At 42.5% G+C, this 26,366-nt stretch overlaps 1 protein-coding gene across 1 annotated transcript in view; it reads right to left on the bottom strand.

Annotated features, from left to right (window-relative positions):
• LOC147732399 (opioid-binding protein/cell adhesion molecule-like) overlaps positions 1-26,366 on the bottom strand; it is a 2,769,197-nt gene that overhangs the window by 1,345,233 nt on the left and 1,397,598 nt on the right. The gene's annotated exons all lie outside the window — the stretch shown is intronic.

Consider the following 26,366-nt stretch of genomic DNA (forward strand, 5'->3'; position numbering starts at 1 on the left):
GTTTCTTAGCCATACAATGGTTTAAAAGTAATAAAACATATATACATTCATATATACATTAGGCTAACATACTCAACTGGTGCTTCTAACTACGCCTACCCCAGTGTGCCTGACCTAAGCCTAACACGTGGAAGGGAAGTAAGTAAGTAGCTTTAAGTTAAGTTGGTTTTGGCAAGGTTTGTTTCAAGAATTCTCGTCTAAGGGTTTAGTCAACACCATACCTCTGAATAGAATGATGGAGGATTGGTATCTCCTTCAGGGGAAGCTCGATATCCCAGTCACCCGCAAGGGTAGACCGGAAACGCCGGAGCTGGATTTCTCTGCACGAGAAAGGCAGCGGCTCTTCTTCAGCGCGTCGAGGAAGGAGGGGGGACAGCGTCCGCGGGCAGCTGGAATCTGCTGGATGTCTTCGCAGAGGGACGGCTGTTCAGCTCCTAAGCGTACTGCACCATAGTTCGCGCTTTAGCAGCGATAATGGTATCAGTAGCTTCACCACCAAGGGGACAGCAGGCTGCAGCGACAGAGTGCTAGCTTCACCAACACGGGGTCTTGCAGGCAGCTGGCATCAGCAACAGTAGCTCATTGCTTAAGGCAACGTTGGTAATATTTATACCTGACAGGTGCCGGGTTTGACGCAAGTTTGCTGGACATAAGACGTCAATTAAAGATGTCACTAGGAAGTGATAGTTATCAGTTGCTCATTAGAGTTCCATTACTAATCAAAACACAGCAAGCGGGGATTTCCAGGTTTGCTGAGTTTTTATCTTGTTGAAGAACTCGGAGTGTTAATCTAGGAATATCAGATAGTGACTTCTGCTCTGTCATTGCACTAATTGGTCGCAAAGGAAGTGGCAGAGAGCTATGCTGGAATGTGGCTCTGTCCGTGTGAGGCCAGAGATGACTTTTCAGAAAATCGCACTTGAACGGTTATGCCAATATAGGGAATAAATGGATTTATAGCCGAATAGGGGCATAAGGTCACAGTATCGATCAGGAACCTAGATAAACACATAACACCCACTCCACGTATTCATGTCCATCAAAATTACTAAAACTAAAGCAATTAGATGCATGTGTAACATTGCCCACCCCAAAATACATAAATGCATTCGAAATAGGCGTACTTGTAATACACGAAATTTAGGTACTGTACGTTTTTTGAAGCATAGTAATCATTCAAAAAATTACTGCATATGAAATCATTGAACGATTATGCAAAAAGAATTACACATGAAGTATCTCTGACAGAAGAAAAGCGAGATAAATCATCACATATAAATGCATTGCAATAACATGTGCTAGAGGCTGGTGTAATGTTGTTATGTCTCTAGATGTGATTAGAAATAGAAGTGTGAAGCTTCTGTTCTCTAAGAATAGTTTTTACGTTAAGCAAAGAATTGTTCGTGCCAAAAAGGGTCAATATTAAAAATGTCCAATTCAAAAAGAATTATTGCTTGACCGGGGAAATAGAGTTCCAAAGCTTTTAGCAGTATTTGTTGATCAAAACTGAAGGCCGAATTCAGAGTTCATGGGAACTCTGTGAGTCGGAAAGCTTCTCAAAGTTATTGTTTCTGTACGGGTGAGAACATCGTATCAGACAGGCTCTCAAAGAATTGGTCTACAAAATCAGGTGACAGTTCAACCAAATTAGATAGCGCTGTAACTTGGCAGGTGTGAGAATGATTGCTGTCATCGTAGTCAGGAGCAGCAATGCTCACAGATGGCCGTACCTGGGTGATGCTGCTTTTGTCGCTTGCTACACTGTTACCACCTAGTCGTAGTACAGGAGTCTCCACAAATGCCGTCATCAGGATTGGTAGCCGCTGGGGACAACACAATGCGTGAGCCGTTATTGGACTGAGCAAAGTATCGACGTCCATTGGTACTGCTGATGGAAGTGAAAGACAGATGTCCAACACGCATTCATCTCCGCAAAGCATACATCTTAGTACCGGTAAGATACAGTTCTGCCATATAGGTCTGAATGAAAGGAACCAGGTCATGTTTAGATCTCTCAGCCTGGCCAATCCAAGGACGTTAGTTATCCTGTCCCGATAGCGCATTGCTAGGATTGTCTCTTCCATTCCCATGGGAGCTATGTCTGAGCCGAGGCTTGCCATAACGAAGCAGGAGGGTCAAAAATAAAATCCCTGCGACGAGTCCCAAAAATAATGGTATGCCGCCAAAAACAGAGTGCACAAAATTAGGAACGATTCCCAAAATTGCCTGGAAGGGTGTTAGCAGTCCCGTAAAGACTGTCTTAAATATGCCTGGGATGCTTGTTGCACTAGACATGTTAAGGAGTTGGCTCAACATTTCTACGAAATGCACGGGGCAATTTGTTGATAAAAGGTCATGAACTTCAGTAGCTGTCCTTGCAACTAGAAGATCATGCGTCTCTTTTGATGACGTTATAGGCACTGTTGTCTGTAAAAGTACAGATTTCATTTTGCTTAATGTATCAATTCGTATAGAATAGAGATTCAGACGAGGCCAGATGGGAGTCACTGTGTCTGCAGGCCCACTCGGGAACAATGCTTGCATACAGCATTTGACCATGGATGTTACTTTTACTAGATAACTTTTCCCTGGCACGAGGCCACAACATCTGTGATCCGTTCTAAGAATGTAACTCCCGTTCGAAAGTTGCATAAAGAAGGGCTCTATCTGAGTTGCAGGTGTGACTAGCTGGTGGCATGAAAGGTTGTTTGAATTTCCATCACATGCTCCGTGTAAATTAATACCCTGACACAAAAGTATACCGCTTAGTGAATGTTTACAGTTGTCACCACTAAGAAATACATTTTTGTCGCTGTCACTATAGCAAGAATGTGTGTATGGTAATTTCCATTCAGATTTTACATATCCTTTACCCAATTGTTCATATTGGCCAGCAGGTATGTACTCAAGGCACTTTTTAAATCGGAAAGTTGTTATCGGAATGGTGATAATTCCGTGTATTATCCATTCAATGACAGGACTCTCTGACATTGTCAATGGTAATCTCTCGAGATTTTCGATGCTCAGGATTGTATAGTCTGCTCCTTTCTGTGCCAAACTGATCTGTTTATCAGTAAGGTTAAAAATGGAAAATAATGACGTTGTGTTGATTAAACGCCAAGGCACATAGCCTGAACGAAGATTTTGCAGCGTCCAGCCTAATTCTATAATAGAACGTAATTGAGATTGGCCATGTTGTAACATTAGCAAGTCTCTATCTATCACATCAAAGGCAGAGGATACAATATTGTCCAACGAATATATTCTGGAAGACAGAGTCATTAACCCATTGTCTACCACAGAAAGTGATTTTTCCAAATTAATACGATCAATTTCTCGTATTTTCTCAGCAGTTTCAATTTGCTTTACTTTCCAAGCCTCGTTGTACGCAGCATAGATACTGGTCGCTATGAAACGCTTTTGACGCTGTTTGCGTGGTCCAAGAATGAAATCGCGCAAATCAGCACCATCTTTTAGTAAAGACAAGTGTGGCTTAATTTCAGCCAGTGTGGATGAAGTTAGCCATTCAAGGCAGAGTTTCCCTACACTGTATGTTGTTATAATCCCTGGATGTTGTCTCTGGGAGTATCTCGAGTCTAATCTGGTCATTTTTAACCCCTGTGTTTTATTCAGGAATCTATCTTGACAGCTATTTGTGTCTGTAGGCCAGATTAACCACTTTTTCCAATCAGGATGTGTTCTGTTGAAATGTAAAATATGTGACACGTCTAACTCAATATCTGCTGTTACATTTTCAGGTATTGGCTTTGGTATAGACGGTGTTTTAAGGTCTTTGATCTTAGCTAGGCCAAGACAGGATGTTTGGTGTATTGTGTCATTTAAAAACAACATTTGTTCTGGTATCATGCAGGTTCTAAATAGTGCTTCAATGCCTTGAACCTACCAATCTTTTGTACCCCAAAATGTTTTCGTTTCAATATTATTTTTCCAATAATGAAAACCAAATATCATCATTTTGTCATAAAATGCTTCTGAATATATCAATTTAGAATTTGTCAGCATTGTTTTCATTCCTGTTTTATCTAACAGTTTGTAATAAAATGTTTCTGCATCACTGGTGTTAAACCCTGAAAAGTGTTTGAATTTCCCAAAAAATGCTTTAGAACTGCTTTTAGGTGTTGTAGAACAATGTTCCCATTGATTATACATAAAAACATTTCTAGGCTGTGCAGATTTATGCAAGTAATGATCACCATAGTGTGTGTAACAGAATAACTGCTCATAACTAGATGAACCTTGTAAATAATCATGATCTGTGAATCTAGCTGACATTACTAAATCAGACATCATGTCATTAATACTGTTAACGTCCCAATCATCAGAGAATGTACTAGGTTTTACATAGTCACTTAAGGAAACCTTCAGTTGATGAGGATACTTCAGGATTTCGTCCGGACCATAGATCTCATAGTCTGTTTTCTCCCATACTACCCCACCAGGTATTGGAATTGCTGTGACATTTACTGTTGACAGTTCTCTTTTCTTCACGTGGGATGATCTGTGTGGTTTCAGGACTAGGTTGATGTTCTGACTTGCTGTGTCCATTGTAATATATTTTCCCTCAATGAATTTTCCCAAACACAGTACCATGATGAGCCAAAGCAGGAGGAAAAATACACCTAGACCGAACCAGAACTCTAGCCAAGGGGAAATAAGGTAGATTTCCTTCAGTTGATGAAAGAGTTCCGTCGCTTTTTCTTTAAAAGACTTTTTTGTTTCTGACATCACTTCGGGGTCGTTTTGATCTTCAGAGAAGTTGTCGAAGTTGATGAAATAACCAGAGGCAGTTCTGTCAATTGATGGGATTGTTCTTTCAATCTGTCTCTCGGTAGCACTTTCTGATGCCACATTAGTGTAGACTGGTGTTTCTTGACGAACTGTTTCAATCTGTGTTTCAAGAGGCACGAGTTCCATGGCATTATTGCATAGTCCTTCATTGTGCACTGCAGGCTGATCGAATGTGATTAGTCTTTCAGTCTGAACCTCTTGGATTGTTGCAAGTTTGGGTATTCTGTTGTTTCTTGGGAGTCCACTGGGCCTACTGTTGATTATAGGCCACATGCTTGTGGTTTTACCAGGTCGATGGACACAACTCTGTTCTCCTTTTTACCAGCAAGGGGCGGTAGCACAACTGATCTTGTTCCGGTGACTGCCAAGACAGGTACTGCTTTTCTGTAAGAAGGCCCAAATTCCTTCTTCACCGCGATCTTTTCTCTGACTAGATCCCCAATCTTTGGAATCCAGACAGGCCTTGCTGGGGCTGTTGCTGGTGGTGCCTCGTCAGTGGTACTTGGCTGTTGCTTTAACTTTATGTTGCTTAAGGATTTTCTTGTTTCATTCAGTTCCTGTAAAACAGCCAAACGATCCTTTACATCAAAGTGCGTTGTTTCTTCTTGTACCACTGACATCTGACTATCGAGGTCCTGAATACGCATTCTAATTCCGAACAATAGTTCGTATGGGCTGAAACCTTTTAGAGAATTTCTTGGCATGTTGTTAAGACTAGTCTGGACACTTATTAAATGTTTGACCCACCCAGCGCCTGAACCTAATACCTTCGCTGTTATAGATTGCTTTATGTCCCGGTTTTTTCTTTCTACCACACTATTCCCTTCGGGGTGCGACGGACAAGAATACCGCAACCCAATTCCCATGCTAGCCATGGCCTCCCTATAAGCTCGAGAGCTAAAAGCAGGACCCTGGTCAGAATGGAACGTGGTAATTGCGTATGTGCCGATAAAGACTCGCAAATCTTTTATAACCGTTCTAGCGTCAGCCGAGCGCTGGGGCCACATCCATATGAACCTCGTACAGGAATCCACTGCTACCATGATATATCTATAGTTGCCGTCCCTTTGTAGGGGACCACAGTGGTCCAGGTACACACATGCAAATGGTTTATCCGAGATGAGAAGGGGTGTCTGCGCTGGTCATTTTACTGTTGATACTTTTATCCTTTGGCATATGTCGCATTCTAATACATACTTTTTAGTTTGTATTCTCAAGCGAGGCCACCAATATCTCTGTTTTAATAGTGATATTGTTGCGGAAACGCCAGCGTGTGCAGAAGCAAGCCCTTCGTGTGCCGCTTTGATTAGTCCTAATCTGTGTTCCCTGTTTGGAATTACTCTATCCCCCACTCCAGGGATTCGAGCAAAAGGAACATTATTTGTATCCGTTAAGTACAAGTACTTTTCAGGAAAGCCTTTTGGGAGTGTTTTCTTATCATTTTTTACTGACGTACTGACAGCTTGGAGAATATCGCTGTCTATTTGTGTTTGTGACCGAGTTATCGCAGCTACGGAAGCCGTTTGCACAGCTGCCTTCGCGGCTTCATCAGCCAATGAATTCCCTGCAACGTGAACGCCATCACGTTGATGACTCAGTGTATGTATCACGTGAGTCTTTTGTAGTTCTTTTTGCAAAAGAACTACCTGTTCCCAAAGCATTTTATGCTTTATTGTGCCACCTTTTGCATCTTTGAAACCGTTTACCACCCAATTCTGCAAGTATTCATTATAAGATTGTACGCAATAAAAAGAATCGCACACTATTAGTGTGGGGAATTCGCGATCGGTATTTTCTAGCGCCATCTTAAATGCTACTAATTCAGCCCGTTGAGCTGAGCAATCTCCTAGAGATTGTGTTTTAGTGACCAGTGGTCTAAATTTTCCTTTGTGCCAGCGACCTTTTACAATCGCGCACGCAGCACTGTAAGCTTGCTTACCCCCAACTGCGGGTTGTGCTGATCCGTCAGTATATATAATACTTCCGTATTCTTCGAGAGGCAGGATTTCAATTGGCAGAGGACATTCATATTCATATTGTAAAAATTCCTGTGTTTTTAAGTTAGGATCAAATTCATAAACTACGTCTGTTGCAGCAAGAGAATTAACCCACTGAATCCATCTCGGATGCAAAGCTTTAGCATTAGGAATGCTTGCTTTAGTTACCGCTTCTAAAGCCGGTATAGGTGTTACGATTATTATTCGTTTACCTTGTGCTAGGGGCCTTTCTTTCGCTACAGCAGTCTGAACCGCAGTTAGAATTTTCTCAGTTGAACTGAATTTTATTTCAGCCTTTGTGTACAAATGTGATTTGTAAGCTATTGGTACCTTTTCTCCCTCATTAGAGGTCAGGTATGTGAATCCGCATCTTCCTGGGATGACTCGGATTACAAGATCACGTGTGTTGTCACGTGTATCTAATTTTGTTTTTGCTAACATGTCTGTTTGCAGTGATCTCAAAATTTCTGTGTGTTTTTGAGTCCAATTGATTTGTTTAAAATCAGGTTTAATTAGTTCGTAGAGAAGTTTAACCCTCTCTGCGTAATTTAGGATGTAAGTTCTTCCAAAATTCAGAAAACCTAGAATGGATTGTAAATTCTTCAGCGTTTTTGGAGCTTGGAGTACAGCGCACTTCTCTAAGAAGTTGTCCGCTAGGCTTTTCCCTTCACTTGATAATTCGTACCCTAAAAATAGTACCGTCAGATGGGCAATTCGAGACTTTTTAAAGTTGAATTTGTAACCCTCTGCTGCGAACCCAAGTATGATGGTGTTCACTCTTTTCAAGTGAGTATCCAAGTCGTCGTCTGTGAGATAGATATCATCTACGTAAGATAATGCCTCATCATCATAGATTTGTAGTAACTCTGTTACCCTAGCTGAGAATAGTCCTGGGCTGTTCTTGAACCCCTGTGGGAGTCGACAGAATTTTTTCTGCAACCCAAATGCAGAGAAAGCGGTCAAATATCTGCTTTCTGGTGCAATGTTTTGACAAAAGAAGCCATTAGATATGTCTAATGTCGTTTTATATTTTTTCCTAACTATATTATTCATTAGGGCTGCACTATGCGAATTTTGTACTGCAAAAGTTTTGCAACATGTATTAAGGTGTCTGTAGTCCAAAACTAGACGATATGAATTGTCTGGCTTGGAGACAGGAAACAAAGGATTGTTCATTTGAGAGGTGCATGTTTCAATCACCCCCTGGTATTCAAGTTGATCTAAGATCTCCCTGACTCGCTTTTTAGCTTCTTGCTTTATGGGATACTGCCGTTGGGCAGTTGGTTCACTTTTTAATTGGATTTTGTGAGGAGGTGAGTCCTCATCCCATCCTACATGATTTTTATATAATGCAGGTGCCTGGGCTACTGCCCATTTCCTTGCATATGTATATTTTTTGTGAATCGGAATGTGATTCGAGAAGGCAGGCATAATCACTTCTTCGCCACGAGGGCACTCCCTGACAAACTCTGGGGGCCAATCTTTTTCAGCTAACAGAATATCATAGCCTTTTGAGAGCTTATCCCAAAATAGACTCTTAATTTTCCTAGTCTTATCACCCTCTATACGCAATGTTATTTCGTATATTTTATGGGGCTCGCTAAGTCTGGCGTCGGCAGTTTCAACCTGAATGTATTCATTCGTGTCCACTGTCTCCAGATGACTCATCAAGATCTTGCGCGCTATACTGATTTCTGCTGCACTGTCCAACATTGTCAATGCCCACTCCCCGTTTTTCAACTGTGTCCTCAGTATTCTCGGCATGGTTAATTACTCTAATACTGGCTACCTTCTTTTTCTGAAATTGAGATTTTTTACTCTGAGCAGGTTCCTTGTCTTTGGACTTGGTGTGCTCTCCTGGGTCTGACCGTCCTCTTCTTTCCGAATTCTGTGGAAAAGACCGAGAGGGACGTGTATCAATACTTTGATATCTATCAGGTTTTTTCAGATTATCCCTATTTCTAAGGTTATATCTTTTCTCAGAGGGCTCCCTCTGGGGAGACTGGCGTTCTCGAGTCGGAGTTCTTTCCCTCCGTCGAGGAGACCTTCCTCTGGACTGGAAAACTTTTTCCTTGGGAGTGGATTGTTTATTTCCATCCCAGCTCTTTTTAGGAGTGTTTAAATTATTTTTAATAAATAATTTTTCAGGATTTTCGAGCAGTTGGGGCTTTACTGGTTTCCCACCCAAGCTGTCTCTACCTAATTCTTCATAGCACTTTTCTATGATTTTTGCAAACTCAACAGGATCTTTTATATCTGTTTCCTTCAACTTCTGGCGGATCGCCACAGATGCTGCTTCTCCTTTTATGTTGGCTAGTAATATAGCCGAGACCTGCTTGAAGTCTTTCAGTAATTTCATACCTAGATTTAAAGCGAGCTCTGGACCGAATTCATTTTGAATCTGTTTTAGCACTTCTGGTATTACCGCCATAGACGGAACATCGTGTGTTTTTGTGTAAATGGAAGCAAAGACTGTACCCCAAGTGTTGCAGTCCTCCACGTGTGGTGCGATTCCCATAGGAAGGCAGATGGTCAAGATTCTGTGTTTCTCTATAGGGGTAGTATCAGGAAATACTGCCTCTATTTGAGTGATTTTCTGTGCTAACCAGAAAGGAATTTGTTCCCGTTTTACGGGTGTTTTACCAAGACATGACTGTATGTTCTGTGGTGTAATTTTATTAGTGTTCCCCTGATGAGGGGTCAGCTGTGGTGTATTAACAGCTGGTTGGACTGTTGCAGTCCGCATTACATATTGGACTAATTGCCTATGTATTTTTATTAATGTGTTTAGCTGTACTAACAGCTCTTCTCTAGACATTTTTACAATGTCAGGATGTGGTGTGTAGCTGGCTAGAACCGGCCACGTGGCTCCTGGTCTACCTAGTGGACCGATCCTAGTTATGTGATCATTATGGTTTAGGGCGCCATTAAACCAGAGCAGGTGCTCTTGAAATTTAAGTGGAATTTCAATCTCCTCGAAAGGAGCGTACTCTTCCGGAGGTTTCTCTATTTTGTAATAGTGAAACTCTTTTGTTATAGCGTTTACCGCTGGAAAGTTTATCCATGAATAGAATACCTCTGTCTGCCGATACTCGTGAGCCTCTATCACGAAAATTACTGTACCACCTTGAGGTGTCAGTCCGTTCTCTATAGGTTTTAAAGTTCTAGATCTTCTTAAATGGACCGGGATGATTATTGCATCCGGGTCTGTTTCTAGGAGACTCGTGTCTTCCTCTATTAGTAGGGATGCCAGTCTAAGTGCTTCCCTTTCTTCTTCACTGTCTGTCATTTTTTATAAATGCAGGCTTTGCAGAGTAGGTCTCCAAGGAGACAAAGATTAGGTGCACAATATTTTGGAACACTGTATCCTTCAACGTTGAATAAACCAGAGCTTTACATAGGAATCTCTTCCTACTAAGGTCGGGCGGATTTTAACCTTTCACCCACTCCAGACGTCTATTGGAGTATTTACGGGAGAAAGGGGTCTGTGAAATATGCACGACTGAGTTACTCTACCATCTTGCGTTAGTTTATCGCCTTACCAAACGTTTGGGCGCCATGTAGTGTAGTTCCTAGTTTCCCACTAGGCCCTGCGCATTGGAATAACATAAACAGTAGTATCGACGTGGAACTGCGGATATTCCAGGCCTCCACTGACTATGCTAAACTTAATTGGGTTGTGTTACCAACTAGCTCAGAGGTCACTGGAAACTTTCTTCTCTGCATGGGAAGTGATCAGCTTCCTTGGCACAGACAAGAAGGGATTCAGTTTTCCAACAACCGTGCAACATGACAACTTTGCTCCTCAGATCAAGAGTCAATCTCTAGGGTCGTGTGAAACAATAGACATGTATTTCACTCAGTCAGTCTAGTGCAGTTTACTTTCACGAGATGTAGAGAATAGAGAGACGGGCGTTTGTCAATAAAGGGTTAACATTTATTGAACAGTCTTTCTTCTCGTACAAGAGAAATGTATTGCCACAATTGCAAGACTTGTTATTATAAAAAGTACGTACAGTAAGATAAGGATTGCGAAATAATACTGTAAAAGCATTGATATGGTTTCTTAGCCATACAATGGTTTAAAAGTAATAAAACATATATACATTCATATATACATTAGGCTAACATACTCAACTGGTGCTTCTAACTACGCCTACCCCAGTGTGCCTGACCTAAGCCTAACACGTGGAAGGGAAGTAAGTAAGTAGCTTTAAGTTAAGTTGGTTTTGCCAAGGTTTGTTTCAAGAATTCTCGTCTAAGGGTTTAGTCAACACCATACCTCTGAATAGAATGATGGAGGATTGGTATCTCCTTCAGGGGAAGCTCGATATCCCAGTCACCCGCAAGGGTAGACCGGAAACGCCGGAGCTGGATTTCTCTGCACGAGAAAGGCAGCGGCTCTTCTTCAGCGCGTCGAGGAAGGAGGGGGGACAGCGCCCGCGGGCAGCTGGAATCTGCTGGATGTCTTCGCAGAGGGACGGCTGTTCAGCTCCTAAGCGTACTGCACCATAGTTCGCGCTTTAGCAGCGATAATGGTATCAGTAGCTTCACCACCAAGGGGACAGCAGGCTGCAGCGACAGAGTGCTAGCTTCACCAACACGGGGTCTTGCAGGCAGCTGGCATCAGCAACAGTAGCTCATTGCTTAAGGCAACGTTGGTAATATTTATACCTGACAGGTGCTGTGTTTGACGCAAGTTTGCTGGACATTAGACGTCAATTAAAGATGTCACTAGGAAGTGATAGTTATCAGTTGCTCATTAGAGTTCCATTACTAATCAAAACACAGCAAGCGGGGATTTCCAGGTTTGCTGAGTTTTTATCTTGTTGAAGAACTCGGAGTGTTAATCTAGGAATATCAGATAGTGACTTCTGCTCTGTCATTGCACTAATTGGTCGCAAAGGAAGTGGCAGAGAGCTATGCTGGAATGTGGCTCTGTTCGTGTGAGGCCAGAGATGACTTTTCAGAAAATCGCACTTGAACGGCTATGCCAATATAGGGAATAAATGGATTTATAGCTGAATAGGGGCATAAGGTCACAGTATCGATCAGGAACCTAGATAAACAGATAACAGAAGACCTAGCCGGGTGAGATCCTTAGGCCTCACATATGTGCATGGTATGCATGGTAACAAGCGAGGGATAATTTAAATAGCACTGATGAAGGCCTCAGATCTAGTTGGGCTCTGTGTGGGCCGAAACATGTTGGCATTTCAAATTTGAGTTAAATGAACAACTAAATTCAATAGAGACACTGAAAAAGACTTTGTATTTATACCCCAGGTACCCTACAAATAAAGGAGATCTTTGGTTATACCTGTAGGTGTTTTTAACTTTGCACTCCCCTTCTGGATCCCTGCTGATTCAGCTACATTTTATCTAAGACCTGACATTTCTTCGGGCGAGTCTGCCCTGGTGGTACCACTCTAGCAGGGTGTGGAGATGCGCCGATGATGAAGCATGTCATGGTAAAGTGAGTGAGGTGGCTACTCCAATACCTTTTGATACCCAAGAGGTGCTAGGAAATGGATTCTTTCCAAAACAGGATCCGTATCTTTCCATCTTCAAGTTAATCCAGTGGCTCTTGTGTGTGAATATGTGTAAAGGTAGCACCAGTCATGCAGGTGGCTCAGATGGGCACTCAATTAGTTCAGGTCGGATCCACATTATTAAGCAAGGGAAGGTATCTGAAGCAAATACACCCACCTGTGTTGCAACCCAGAGAGCTCAATGAAATGGAAAATGATGTATATACTGCTTTTAGCTATTGTTTTTACTGTAAGTGGGGAAAACTGCTGAAAACATGATGAGTAAAGCAAGTGTGGAGAGTTTGTGTTTCTGCCACCCACCACTACTAATGGTAATACTATATATGACGACTCCTGTTTCCTGGGAGGCTCAAGATGACTAGACCTGGAAAGGAATAGCAAACCTCTACTATTTGCCTGTGGCAGTGAATTCTGGCTGCCTGGCTTACCATTACTACTTAAGAACAAGCTTTTGCAATGCCATAGGTCTAGTTTGAGCTATTGACATTCTAAATGACAATGCCTTTTTTTGTTTGTTTTGGCTTTTGAAAACATAAATAAAAGGCATTGTCATTTATAATGCCAATAGCTAAAACGTGCGTAAATGCGAGACCTATTGCATTGCAAATGCTTGTTGCACTTTTTTGTTGCCCCTTCTTATTTAGAGCAAACACTCTCATAGCCAGCACATTTTTGCAACACTGTCTTGAGAGCCAACAAAGGAGTAAACAGAGTAAGGGAGCAAAGGGACCTTTGTACCGAACTTGGGACAGACAGATCGACGCCACTTGTGGAATTCCTAAAAGCGCTTTATAGCTTCGAACCGGGATAAACCGATGTAACACCACCCCCTTTAGCGGCAAACAGGAGAGGAGGCGGGGAAGATAACATGACTTTGTGATTCATTCATGCTACATTTTGGAACACCCAGGAGGGAACTCTCCAAAACAGAGCTCAGTATTTTTCCATTCTTTTGTATCGAAACAAGGGATAGTGGGAAGACTCCGCCATAAGACAAGTTGGCTCGTATGTGATGCATTTTGAAGGGAAGATTAAATAGACAGAATTTGCTTAAAAAAGATGGGGGGTTATCTGTACCCTTGTTTTGGTACAGGAGCTTTATCGCTTAACGTAATAGCAGCTTAAACATTTTAACAAAGATTGTTAGAAATACAGCATAGTTTAGGTCCAGAAACATCATAGCTTTATTTGATTCTAAAAATAAGAAAGCGAGGCACGGCAGGAAGGACATAAGTGTGGAGAGATGGTGAATCACACAAATAATTTTTTATCAAAAACAATCAACGCTAACCAGATCAGTTAACCAAATGTGTGTACCTTTGTAGCAATCTAACCGATCAAGATAGCGAAGTGGGTTGGTGTGTGTAACCTATTTCTAATAGCCCATAATAACATTAAAGCTACCTTGGCAGCTCACGGAACCCCTCCGCATCCCTTCCAAAGTCACGGAGGAGCACTTAGTAAAACGATCATGATACCATAGACTTTGACACTGCGCTGCCCCTCGCCCGCGCAGAATTGTAAACACTAACCTAAGGTATCAACAAAGCAACTGGCGCACTTCCATTTTTGCGGGGTGGATGGCAGTCAAGGCTGCATGTGCGCCTACAATGAGGGCAGCAGCAGACTGTGTTTACATGCGGCGTCGCGTCACTGTACAGATGCACCGAAACAATATAAACAAAAAAAAAAGAGGCTCAAAAACATATGCTCGTGTGTGACAAACATACCAGGTGAACAAAGCTCTGTGATATCGCCGCACAGAAAATACCGGGAAACAAAGCGCAGCAAAAAGCTCAGCACTATACAGCGGCATCGAAGTAATCTAAACAACAAGCGCTTAAACACAAACGCATCCCTGCGGCAGCGAAAGTTCAACTGTACTGTACTTAGGTTAACAAGTGGGAGGGGTGGGGGAGTGTGGCTGAGAGAACACACAGCGATTCCCTTGCGGGAGCGAGCCTTCGGCACCCTGTTTGGAAGTTAATTACAAACAGATGTTGCCAAAGCTCGCTCCCGCAAGGGAATCGCCAAACGTGCACGCATTGCCATTGAAAGCAATGCAATGAGTGCACGTTTTTGGCTAAAAAGGTGAAGCGATTTCTAAATGTCTTTTTCCTATGCAGCGCATGCGCGCTGCGTAGGCAAGACCTAAAAAAGGAGTGATTTTCAAACAGTGACTCAACTGAAAAGCAAATGTTATAGAAAACTTTGAAGTAAATTGGACAATCAAAGTATTAAATGGAAACATTTAAACAGTAAAGAAGTAGGAGGTTTGAAGTTGGAATTTATCAGATGCTGCCATATATTCCCATTTATTCATGAGTGACTTCACACTCACTCTCACTGCTTCTTTTCCTTGTTAGTAGAATTCTTCACCATGCAGGCTCATGCAGAATTTGCTTTAGTTTGACCAAAAGATGCTGAAACCATGACCTTTCTTGGATAGGGATAATCTGACAGGGATAATCTGACATTATCCATAGGTGGCAAGTTTTTAAAGCTCTTATTGCATTTCTTCTTACCATAGTACTGTGGCCCAATCTAGGTCCATTGCTTTGACCAATTTCAAAGACAGGCTGAATCTAATGGTGATGCAGCCCAACCCACTCTTCTGCACGCACAATTGCCTCTAGGTGAACCTTTATTCAATGTTATCACATATATTTCTTTTCCCCTCACTGCACAGCATAAAAAATGGCTGTCATTCTGCTTACCAATGGGCATGCAGGGAAAAACTCGCTATCATATCTTGAATGTTACTACAAGATTTTTTAGGTGAACCCCTATCAAATAAATTGAATTCTATAAGACGGAAACTCACTGGCATGAGTCTGATGTGGCGGCTCCACTGGGTGAAAATCTTTTTATGCTGCTTTTTGATTGGTACAAAAAATTGTATAGGTCAATTACTATTTGTATTCTTTTACAGAAATCCCAATCTGAGTCGTTTGAGAAAAGTATTTTCAACCTTTACCCTTCTCCCCCTCTAACGCTCCAGCTCTATTTTTAGGGTACCAAGAGGCTCCGGTAAACAGATGAAGAAGGGACATCAGAAGAATCTCTTTAGTCAGAATGAGCCTTTGAGACTCCACATGAACCTCAGCTTTTCAGAGCACCGGCTTGGCTGGTGCTGTGATCTCAGCATGTGTTGGGCAGTTGCGGATGTTGTCTGCAGCTGCTCAGTATCCTCATCTTTTATGTAGTGTATTCCAGTTACTTCACAGAGCAAGTAATTCAAAGATTGAGAAACAGACAAACATGCATGAATATGTCTGATGAGACTCTTTCATAAGTATCTATATCTCTATCTCTCTCTATCTGTCTTTCTCATCCCTGAGTACTGAAATAGTTGGCCCACTAATATAACTAAAAAACCCGCTGATGCTTTGGGGCCAGCATGGCCACTTTGTCAGAATTCCCAGAAAGGCATGCTCTGGCGGTGTCATGTGGGCCTGAGTGATGCTGGCGAACAAACCCTGATACAAGAGCCATTAGTCGGCTTCAGGATTCATTTTACCAGCGCTGCCCTCTATCCCATGAATTTTTATTAAACTTGCTATTTGTCATGATAAGCAGTTCTTCCTGGCAGAAAAGACGGGATGTGTCACCAGGAGCGACACTGACAAGCACCAGCGTTTGCACTCTGCGTTTCAGGACACAAAATTGTGACTGGAGCGATATTTAATGAGCCTCGGGCTGTTTTTTTTTTACACTGAGGTGGCCCACACGTAGTCAGCAAGCCGAAGTTCAGTGCTGTACCCACACAGGCGAAGATCTGTCTCTTATGGACGCCTCAAAAAGACGACCTCAAACCCACTCCTCCAGGAATTCTTCACAAAAGAGTTTTGAAGCCTTATTCTTTTTAAGGAAAGGCATTCTAGTTCACTTCAATAATGAAAAGAAAGGCTATTTCGATTAGGACTATGGTATGGTATGGTCTGCTTGGCTTAGTCTGCTAATTTCTCTTCCTATTTTACACAGACTCTAATACAGATTTCCCTTTCGTTGCTCAGTAAATTTGATCTTTGTCTGACCCAGGTCTTCGTTATATATTTAATGACTGATCCATTAATGTGAAGAAAACATAAGTATAATGAGACATGCATAGGCAATATATATTTTAGTTCTTCAAATGTGTTCCCTTTCTTTGATGGATTAACTATGTATGTTGCAATGTACACAAAAGTATTAGAATATACCAATGGTCTTAAAACATTTCGCTATCAAGTCCCCCTTGAGTTAAAGCTTGTGGCTGTCAAACACCCCTTCATTTTTTGGAGTGGGATTTTTTTTTCTAGGCTAAGAAGGGATGCGGAGAAAGAAAACGTACTCTAAGGATTATTAACACTACCATTCCGACGCCTTTCTCTTCAACATTGAAGGATAATAAGACAATTCTACAATGAGATTTAGGGCAGGTGTGGAGGTTCAGAGGTCAATCCACCATCCTCCAAACTGCTATGGCTGTCGAAGGTCGGGGAGTCTCTGCCATCGGTTTCGGGGGCACAGGTCGTGGTGGTGTGAGCATGCTCAGTAAACTTATAGCCTCTTTTATTTTAGGGTCTGGGTCTCATTTCTGCCTGGGATGGAACCTCGCGGTGCTTGCACCAATGCTGTAGTTGTCCTGTGTCACAGGGAAGCTTGCGCTTGCCCATGCCTCACCTCTTGTTTCTAATCATTTCTCTGGCGGGGGTAGGCTACGTGTAAGACGACCTGGGAAGCTTGCATCCCCGTTGACCCATGCTATGTCTTTTTTTCTGCAGTGAAGGAAGCATCTGGAGATGCTACAGCTGATCTACCAGATTTTTGTGAATGTGCGAATGTGTGTGAATTCCGCAGTATTGCCTTTGCTCTGCTTGTTCTCTGAGTTAAGGATTTTCTCTCTGATGCTTCTTGTACTATAGGTGTGTGGTGTTTGAGGAAAGCTTTGCTTTGTTGCCTGCTCTCCTTGTGCAAGAAGCTTACCTGCTGCAGCTGATGTACGTGTTCTGTGTGAATGAGGTTTGTACTGTTGCTGTCGCTGCAGTACTTGTGTTTGAGTGAAGGGGTCCCACCCTGATCCTATCTGAGTGCTTGTATGAGGCCTGCACAGCTGCTGTGTGGGAGCTTAGCTTATTGTGCTTCTGCCAATGTTTTGCCTGTTGGATGGGTGCATATATTTCTTATCTCTTTCACATTTCCTGTCACCTCTTCCTTCCCATTACTGACCCTCACATGGTTACTTTCCCTGTCCCTGTCCACTGCCCCTATCTCTGGCTGCCCTTTTCCCCTACTGCTCTCACTCCATTCTGTTACTCTGCCCGCTTCCCAGCCACAGTCGGTGTCACACCGCTCTCCAGCTGATGCGTCTGAGAGGATAGCATTGCTTAGAAAGACATTGAGAGGCCTGGAGAGAGAAAAAACTTTCTGTAGTGCCCTCTTGATCTGTGGCTTCTTTATGTTACGGAGCAGAAACACTGAATATTATATACTTTTACCACAACTCAGACCATGCATCTCGTTTCAACTTCCACCATGACAATCTGCTCTAAGAGCAAGGGATCTAACTCTAAAATAAGCTCAACTGCTAGATGAAAGAAAACCAAAACAAGTTTATCCCATAAAAAATTGGTGACATAACTAGCATTGTCACTATTTCGGGCGTGGATCAGAAGCGGCTCCTTCACTTAGGCAGAAGAGCGTCACCCCACAGCTCAAAAGTAAAAATAAATGCTAATAACGTATCGTTATTATCATTTTATTTTTCCTAATGCAGTCAGTGGTGGGCCAGGCGGGGCTGGAATGGTGTGCACCCCTTAAGTGCGCATGAACTGTTTGACTGGCCCTCTTAGGCCGACCAAACAGTTCATGCGCACTTTGCATTATGCTACCAGGCTGCATTACACAGCCTGGTCAGGAAAATGCACAGGCTCCCTGTTCTAGTGTGAGCGCCGATCCACAGTGCTCAGACCAATCACAATGTTGCATTGCAGCGTTGTGATTGGCTCAGGGGAGTATGTCTGCCCGGGTACTTCCTGCTGCTGCCAGCCGGATCAGGAAGATGAAGAGGACTAGGATGAAGGAGAGGCAGCGGCCAGTCGTTAAAGTAATTTTTTTTTTATTACATTCCTCCCATCCCCACCCCACCAACTCCATCCGGTAGCAGACACCACTGGTGTAGCTTGTTTTGAACATTTGATTCTGCTTAGGAGGTCTAGTCTGAATTGAGAAAACAAAGACTGAGAGTTCTGTTCTCATACTGAGTACCTCATAGGCATCCATGTCTCACACTTTAAAGACCACTAGACTCGAGGCATCTCTTCACATCTGACCATATTACCCCTGCCACACCAGCACAACATTTGCCTCAGAAATTTTTTTACCTCAAGCATTTAAGCCTTTTACTTTGATCCATGAAGTACTTCAATATGCTCCTGGACACGTCTGTAAACTGTTCTCATCCCACGAATCAAACCATGTGCCTAAAGTCAGGCTTCCAAGACAAGCTGTACCTCCATTGTAGTTTTGAGACATACATTTTGGAGAAGGCTGCACAAGGCTCAAGATTGGTTACTCCTCCCCCTTCATCACAGCTTTGAACAAAGGCGTCAAGAAGTTCAGGTGAAGACTGAAGTTTAGTGATGCGCAAAGTTGCAAAGGGCCTCATTAGGTTTTAGTTTTTTTTAAATCATGCCAGATTCACCAACTAAGAATCTGGAGAAATTAAAAATAAAGGCAGAGAGAAAATGAAAGCTGTGTGAATAGATGCAAAGATGATTGTCTCACAGATTTGCATATTTTGTTCAAACACAGGGCAGATTTGTGGACTGCAAAGCTGGATAATTTAAAAGAAAACACAGAGTAAAACAAGCATTTACAATGCAATGGTCTCTGCATTATTAAAGGTAGAGCTATTGGCATTGCTTATGACATTTTTTTTAAAATCATAAATAAATGGCATTGTCATTTACATTGCCAATAGCGGAATCGTTAAATAAATGGCATTGTCATTTACAATGCCAATAGCTTAATCGCTCGCAAATGCATGACCTATTGCATTTACACCCACACAGAGCCACACACACAAAGCCACACACACACACATACAGAGCCACCCACACAGAGCCACCCACATAGAGTCATTCTCACAGAGCCACCCTCACACAGACAGAGCCACCCACACAGGAAATAAGAAGTTCTTATTCGTCATTGCACTTTAGGCACCCCCTAGGATTTAGGGTGTCCTTTTTATTGAATTGTTTAAATTTCCTGTTTTTTTTTTTAATTTTTATGCATTAAATGTATATGTTTTGACTAGTGTATGTATATGCTATGATATTTGTAAAACCTCATCGTATAGTCTGAATTTTGTTCAGGTCCCTATATGATTTTTACCATGTCAATTAAAAATATGTTTGTTTTATAAATTTACCTCTTGAATGTTCCTTTTACTATTGGGTCAGATCAGTTGTTTGCCTATTAGTTAGACGGCCTAGGAAATTTTGTACACATAATACATTTTAAACCAGACAGGACTTTTGGCTTTGTCAATGGAGAGTAACCATCATTTTGTTATAAATAATATCGAAAATATATTTAAGTTCTGAAATTGTGAGTCTGCAAATTAAACATGACAGGGGTCATGGAAGGGGTAGTGGTCTTCAAAGTGTCTCAGTCATGCCTGTTCAAGTCATGCCTGTTCAACTGACTTTAACACCTATTTCTCACCTCTCCCACACTACCAAATGCCCACACAATCTCAGAGTGAAATCTTTTATGGCTAACTCACATTCACCCCTCACTTCAGAAATATCACAATAGTCCTCAAGAGTATTTGCTGTCTCCTTGTGTGACACCTACCACTCACTGTTCTTGACTTAACTGGAGTGTAGTTGGTACAAAATGCAGCACCAATAATTTTGACCAGACTGTGGTAACATTATGACATCTCACCCAATCCTTTCAAACTCCACTGGCTGCTTGGAGTAGTGAAATACAGGTGATAGCAGATTTTTAATAACAATTGCCTCTGGAGATCCGAGTGCCATTTTAGCGTTACTGGGAGGGGTATAATCACCTAATCAAGCCTTACCTGCCTGCCTCTTAAATCTTTAATAACAAACTATAATAAAATGTAATAAACAACATATACCAGGGTAAGTCGTTTCCTGCTGGTTAAGCAGTCAGAATGGCCATCGCATTATTCTAGGTTATAATAATAAAAATGACAGATCTCTCATTGATCAGGTATACATCTGGTGTGACACATGTAAAAATAAACACAAACAATGGGCAATGAATGTGAATATTTTAAGAACATTCTAAAAGTCCCATAACAACACTAAGAGAAACTGGTGTATCATTATCTTAGAGGTGGCGGCTGCATGGACGCAGGTACTCCCTGAGATGGAGAAGCCCTGCTTGGCTGAAAAGCGTGTATTGAGCAAATAAAATAGGAAACTCACCCCTTTTTCTACCCGATCAGTTATCATTGACCTTTTCCCCTCAAGAACAATGACACAATTGATGACCCATCGACTGCGTTTCTGTTTTTTTAGGTATTATGCTTTAGAGGTCACATATTTCAAGTCATCTTTGGATCGCAAGTGGCTTGAGCTCCTGTGGAACAAGTACTGGGTGAACACTCGCAGCTCCTCTAGCTTGCTCCATCCTCACCGCATCTAAAGCACTGTAGCAGAACTCCATCCACCTAGACTACACCCCCCCAGGACAACCCGGGACAGCAGCTGGCTGGCCTGCAGCACAAGGAGACCGAAGAGCGCCGACCGGGACCGGGTGAAGGAGCGAGGCGTCTGTGCGAAACTCTGGATTGGAGGACTGCAGCCCACTCAACACACATTCCCCCGCGCTGTGGCTCTCCCTGTGCTGGAGTGACTGTTGACTGGGCTCCGCGTCGCAGCGCGGCTGCTTATCAGTGTCGCGTGCCCAGAGATCCCGAAGACCAGCCGACCATGGTGGGGCCCTGATTGAGCACCAGGGTGATCCCATGAGGGCTGCTTCGGCCGGTAAGGAGAGATTGCAGTGGTGCTGGTGGCTCCTGACTCTGGTTCCCTGGGGAGCCGGCTCCTGTGTGCATAGCCCTGCTGAAGACGTTTGCGGCTGCCCGGGGCTCGGCTACAGGGGGCAAGACTCGGAGCCTGGAAGCTGCGTGGAGGTGGCTCTTCCTGCATTGACTTGAGAGCGCTCCACTCTACGAGGGATTGCAGCCCGGCCGCCCCTGTCCTCTCCCCTTCCTGATCGTGGTGCCAGACGGGCAGAAGCTTCCAGGATTTTCCTCTCCGGGCATCTAATCTTCCACATTCCACTTTATTAGAGGCAGAGGAAAACAATCTAAAAATAAATTAAAGAACAGCGTGGGGGCTTGAGCACGTCCGTTGCTGTTCACCACAATGTGCCGGCTGCAGCAGGATAACGTGTGCAGCCAGGATAGGGGCTTTGTCAATGGCGGCACGGCGCAATGCAAAACACGAAAAAAACGGCACAAACAGGGAAAAAATGGGGGACGCAAAGCTCCGAAAATTTCGGAATCGGGGGCGTGTTTTGGCGTTCTGAATGACGGGTGACGTCACAGTCAAAAGAACGCAAAAAAACACGCCCCGAATCCGAAAGAGACAGGGCTTTAAAGGAGTGACGCCTGTCTCCTCAAATGGCTGGCCTCCGTTTAGGAAGCCAGCCAATGGAGGAGAGAGGCGAGTTCAAGCCCCCATACTCCAAAACATTAAATCTCCTCCCGGAGACTGCGCAAGCGCAGCCATCGGTCCTCGACCTAAAAAGGACAATGGAAAACATTTCAGCTACTGCTCATGGTTGCCATTGCTTTGTCACCTTGCACCATGCATTCATGGCAAGCCATTTAAAGCTGCAGGGTTTCGTGTAGCAGGGAATGGACAGTGTTGCTCTGCAGAACATTGGCTAATGAGTGTTTACTTGCTGTCTCTAGTGGCTGAGTGCAGCCGTCAGAGGTACTGGTGAAACGTTCAGGCTGGTAGGCTGCGTGGCCAATTGCCTGCAGCAGGAAGTTCCACATTTCCTGAGGAGGATATCGGTGTGCATAGAATCAGAGCAGGGTGAAAGTGAACCTCACCTTAGGCGAAGTTGGACTTATTTGAGAAACTTCGTCTAAATTCACAAAGTTCACATTTTTACTACTTCTGCTAAATTTGTCCAGCAAAAATGACATGCTCTCCTGCAGGGCATCAGGCCTACAACCACATTTCAAGCTGCCGATACAATGTGACCCAAATACTGGATGGGACAGATCTGATGTATGGAACTACGATGATTAATATGTTCTGTGAGAACCAACTGCCTCACCTGCCTTTCCCCAAAAACCCAAACATTTTTGTCCCAACTTTTTTTTTTTTTTACTAAATATATTATTTTTTAATCCTCTAGTCAAACACCTGTGAAAGTGAGAAATGGTGGTGCATTTTCCAACAATTTCTGGAACACTTACACCTGAAAAAAACAGGTTCAAATTACAGTTGCTGGGTAATTATGGGAAATTAATTGCTAAATATTTGTTCACTACCATATTTTATTACGCTGGTGGTGTTCACATCAGAAGCATCCTTTCTGCGTGATTTCTTTGCCTTTTCATAGACACTATTTTCACTGGTACTATGATTCTGTGCACTGTGATACTTGTTTTTACTGCCGTACTAAATGTTCTCTGGACCTAAATGCTACATCAAATTCGGATTCACAAAAAATGAACCATATAACTCACCAGCAAGGCCATAGTAGTTATTGTACTCATTGCACCAATGGCATAGAAGCTAAGTGTCATCTGTGGACTGCCTGCAAGATGCACTGACATCGCCCTCCCATGTGAAAACAATATTTGGATAGCAGGATCACCATTGTGCTCTGGCTGGGCTTCAGTTTAACCCCTTTCCTGTGCTGCTCCGGTACTTATCACAGCTCCACGCTGTCATGAGTCATAGGCGGCATGTGCTCATGAGGGTGTGGAGCCGTCATGACCCCGCCCACTCACTAATTCGCCCCTACAGGCGGGGAATTAGTCCCGCGTAGGCGAAGTGGCAGCGGCATGACGGCTCCACGCCGTCATGAGCACACGCCGCCCATGACTCATGACGGAGCGGAGCCGTCATGAGCACGGAAAGTGTTAAAAGCACTTCAATGACACATGAAAAGAAAAAGTGGCTTTGTCATGTAGGAAAGCCTATATCTATATATGAATAAGTCAACTCTAAAAAGTGATATGTAAACATAGAGCCTAGAGGCCTGGGAGCTTAATATGCAAAGAGTTGCACAAACTATGTTTGGAATCCTAAATAGTTATCTTCACCTGGGACAATGATGGCAACATGATTCAAAATATTTAATAGTTAGATCACATTGTTTATAACTCTATTGGAAAATTAACTTAATAAAAATGTACTTTGTGTAGCCTGAGCCAATATTTGTAACATTTGTGTAGACTGAGCTTTGGTACACAGCTCACGTCCAGAGGCAAATGCAAATTCATGGCTGGTGTTAATGACAGTGCTCTCCAGAGGACGGTTGCCTGGCCTCTGGACACTTGAAGGCATGGGTGTTGCCTACAACTGTTGAATTGACAGAGCTTAGCCATCTTGAAAGTGGGCAAGATACATTGGCTGAATAAGTTATAGTCTTCACACCAGCTCTGGATTTGGAGAGGTCATATGGGGCTGATTGGATCTGCTCTTACTCATTCCCAGGGCCCCCCTAGAATTCATTGCTCTAGTCCTGGTGAGAGACAAACAATTCTTGCCCTAGATGGAAAGGACACACCTCACCTAAATAGGAATTTTTGAAAAGTCAGAAACCCTTCTGATGGAGGAGTTAGACATTTTGGATTTAGGCCTTTCTTGAAATTTTTACTGTATTGTGAATGAATGCTGCAAAATGAGGGGACATACAGCAAGAAAGTAGTCAGGTCTGTGTTGCTAAATATTCTCCAGCCACTGGCTAAGGCACAGGATAAGACTGACACCTCAATATCAGTCACTAAAAATATTGTTGTAACTGGGCTGTTTACTTACACCTGAGGAATAAGACCTTACTGGAAGAAAGAAAGCTCATGAACTGCTTTTGTTACCCAGAGATTAAACCGGCTCTCCAAGAGTCTGCGTCAGGTGATCATCCGACTTGCCTGCTTTTTGTAACTTTTGGAAAAAAAGTGGGACTTAGTCCTTTTTTAAATCACTAGAAGACCGGGTGTAGATGTGGAGATAACACTCTAGACCGACCAGAAAACCTTGCTTGTCCCACTCAGAGCTTTGTGCAGTGCTTTAAACAGGTTCGTGAGGTATTCTGCCTTCTGCAACCCTTCATGGCCACTGTTGTTTGTCTTGCCTCTCTGGAGTGTTTTGAAAATTAAAATAGTGACTAAAATATTGGCCATGAAAGGAGGCAAACCTATGTCTGTTGTGAAAATTGGTGGCTAAAATACAGCTTTAAGCAGTTGGTGCCAAACCAGTGCCTTCTGTGGGAGCTAGACAACAATGTGATTGACGTTAAGGGACTATCTTCAGATTCAGTCTTTGACCTTTCCCTAAATAAGGATGGCCATTTCCAAAATGTATGCTAAATTAGAAGTTCAATATTGATGACCTACTTGATGTAAACTGACCTCTACTCCATAGCAGTCACCCTTGAATCATGCAAAGATGCGGATCATTGATGAGCATATATTTATGAATGGCTTTATCCAGGTGCTTTGTGTCCTAAAATATTTATCTCTGGCTACATTAACCAATTTTAATTTCTTTGGTTTCTTTTTAGTTAATAGATTTATCTTGCTTTTTCTACACTGGTTTGGACATTTTGTATTCTTGGTTTACTATGTGAGCTGCAGAACGCAGCACACAGAGAAAGAGGGAGAAATGGGGAGAAAATCTCTATTCCTCCTCGTTACACATCATGAGAAGGTGTAAGATTTTGGCGCATGCTCGGGTTTACAAGGTCTTGTAAATCTGGGGCTGCGTCAAAATCCATGAGAGTTGCATGGGAACACCCACGCAATGCACATGGAATGCCTTTCTAGGGCAGAATAACACAGCACAGTGATATGAGCTGCCTTGAAGTACTCCAGATTTTTTAAGCCACTCAGAGCCACGCAAAGTGGCTTTGCATGGCTTCAAAAATCTGACTTAGACAAGACATTTACCCAGAAGTTCCCCTACAATTAAAATTATTTGACTAATGTATTGTACTTTTCTCACTCCAAAAGACAGAGAGTTACAATAGCACCACCAACAACTGTGCTGATCTATATAGATCATAGAATTTGAAACCAACACAGCCAGCTTGTTCTTCTGTACTCCAAAGATTGGTAAATGTAGTTTAATTACATTGGATAATAGCAACAGATGTTATTGATGGGACTTAGAAATGGCACAAGTATGGTATGGAGCAATACATAAAATTAGTATTGTAGTACTTTGTTTTGTTTATTATATATCTGAATATAGTAATCAGATTTTCCACAAACACTTGAGACATGAATACAATAAATGAACAGGTTTACCTACTTTTACCCAGATAATCAATCGTTCCTGAAACCATGGTTCTGCATTCTCTTTGGGGTCAACTGAAGTCTAACTGGTGGATTGATAGAGTGAAATGATCTGCCTGATCCCGAAATCAATTGAATTTTTAGGTGATTTTGAAGTTCACGAGGATTACCAAAATTGTCCTCATCCTTCAATAGCATGCACCAGGAGCATATTATTATTTGGAAGACTGCAAAGCTAATTCATTATGAGTTATTCTCTCTCTTCATATAACCCTTTGGTATTGGTGGAGTACAACCCAGATGTTTATGGGATTATAGTTAATCGATGCTGAGTTGGGGTGCACAGCATTACTATTGTGCAAAAAAAAACGGTCTTATCTTCCACAATATTGTGGAAAAATAGTATAATAACAAGAATATCAACGAAAAGAATACTGCTGGTTTGAATATCATGTTTCTAGGCATTTAATATCATTTTTTAAATATAGTGATATATAATAC

The sequence above is a fragment of the Lissotriton vulgaris genome, chromosome 2_1, assembly GCF_964263255.1.
Source record: "Lissotriton vulgaris chromosome 2_1, aLisVul1.2, whole genome shotgun sequence".
In the NCBI taxonomy this organism is placed as follows: Eukaryota; Metazoa; Chordata; class Amphibia; order Caudata; family Salamandridae; genus Lissotriton; species Lissotriton vulgaris.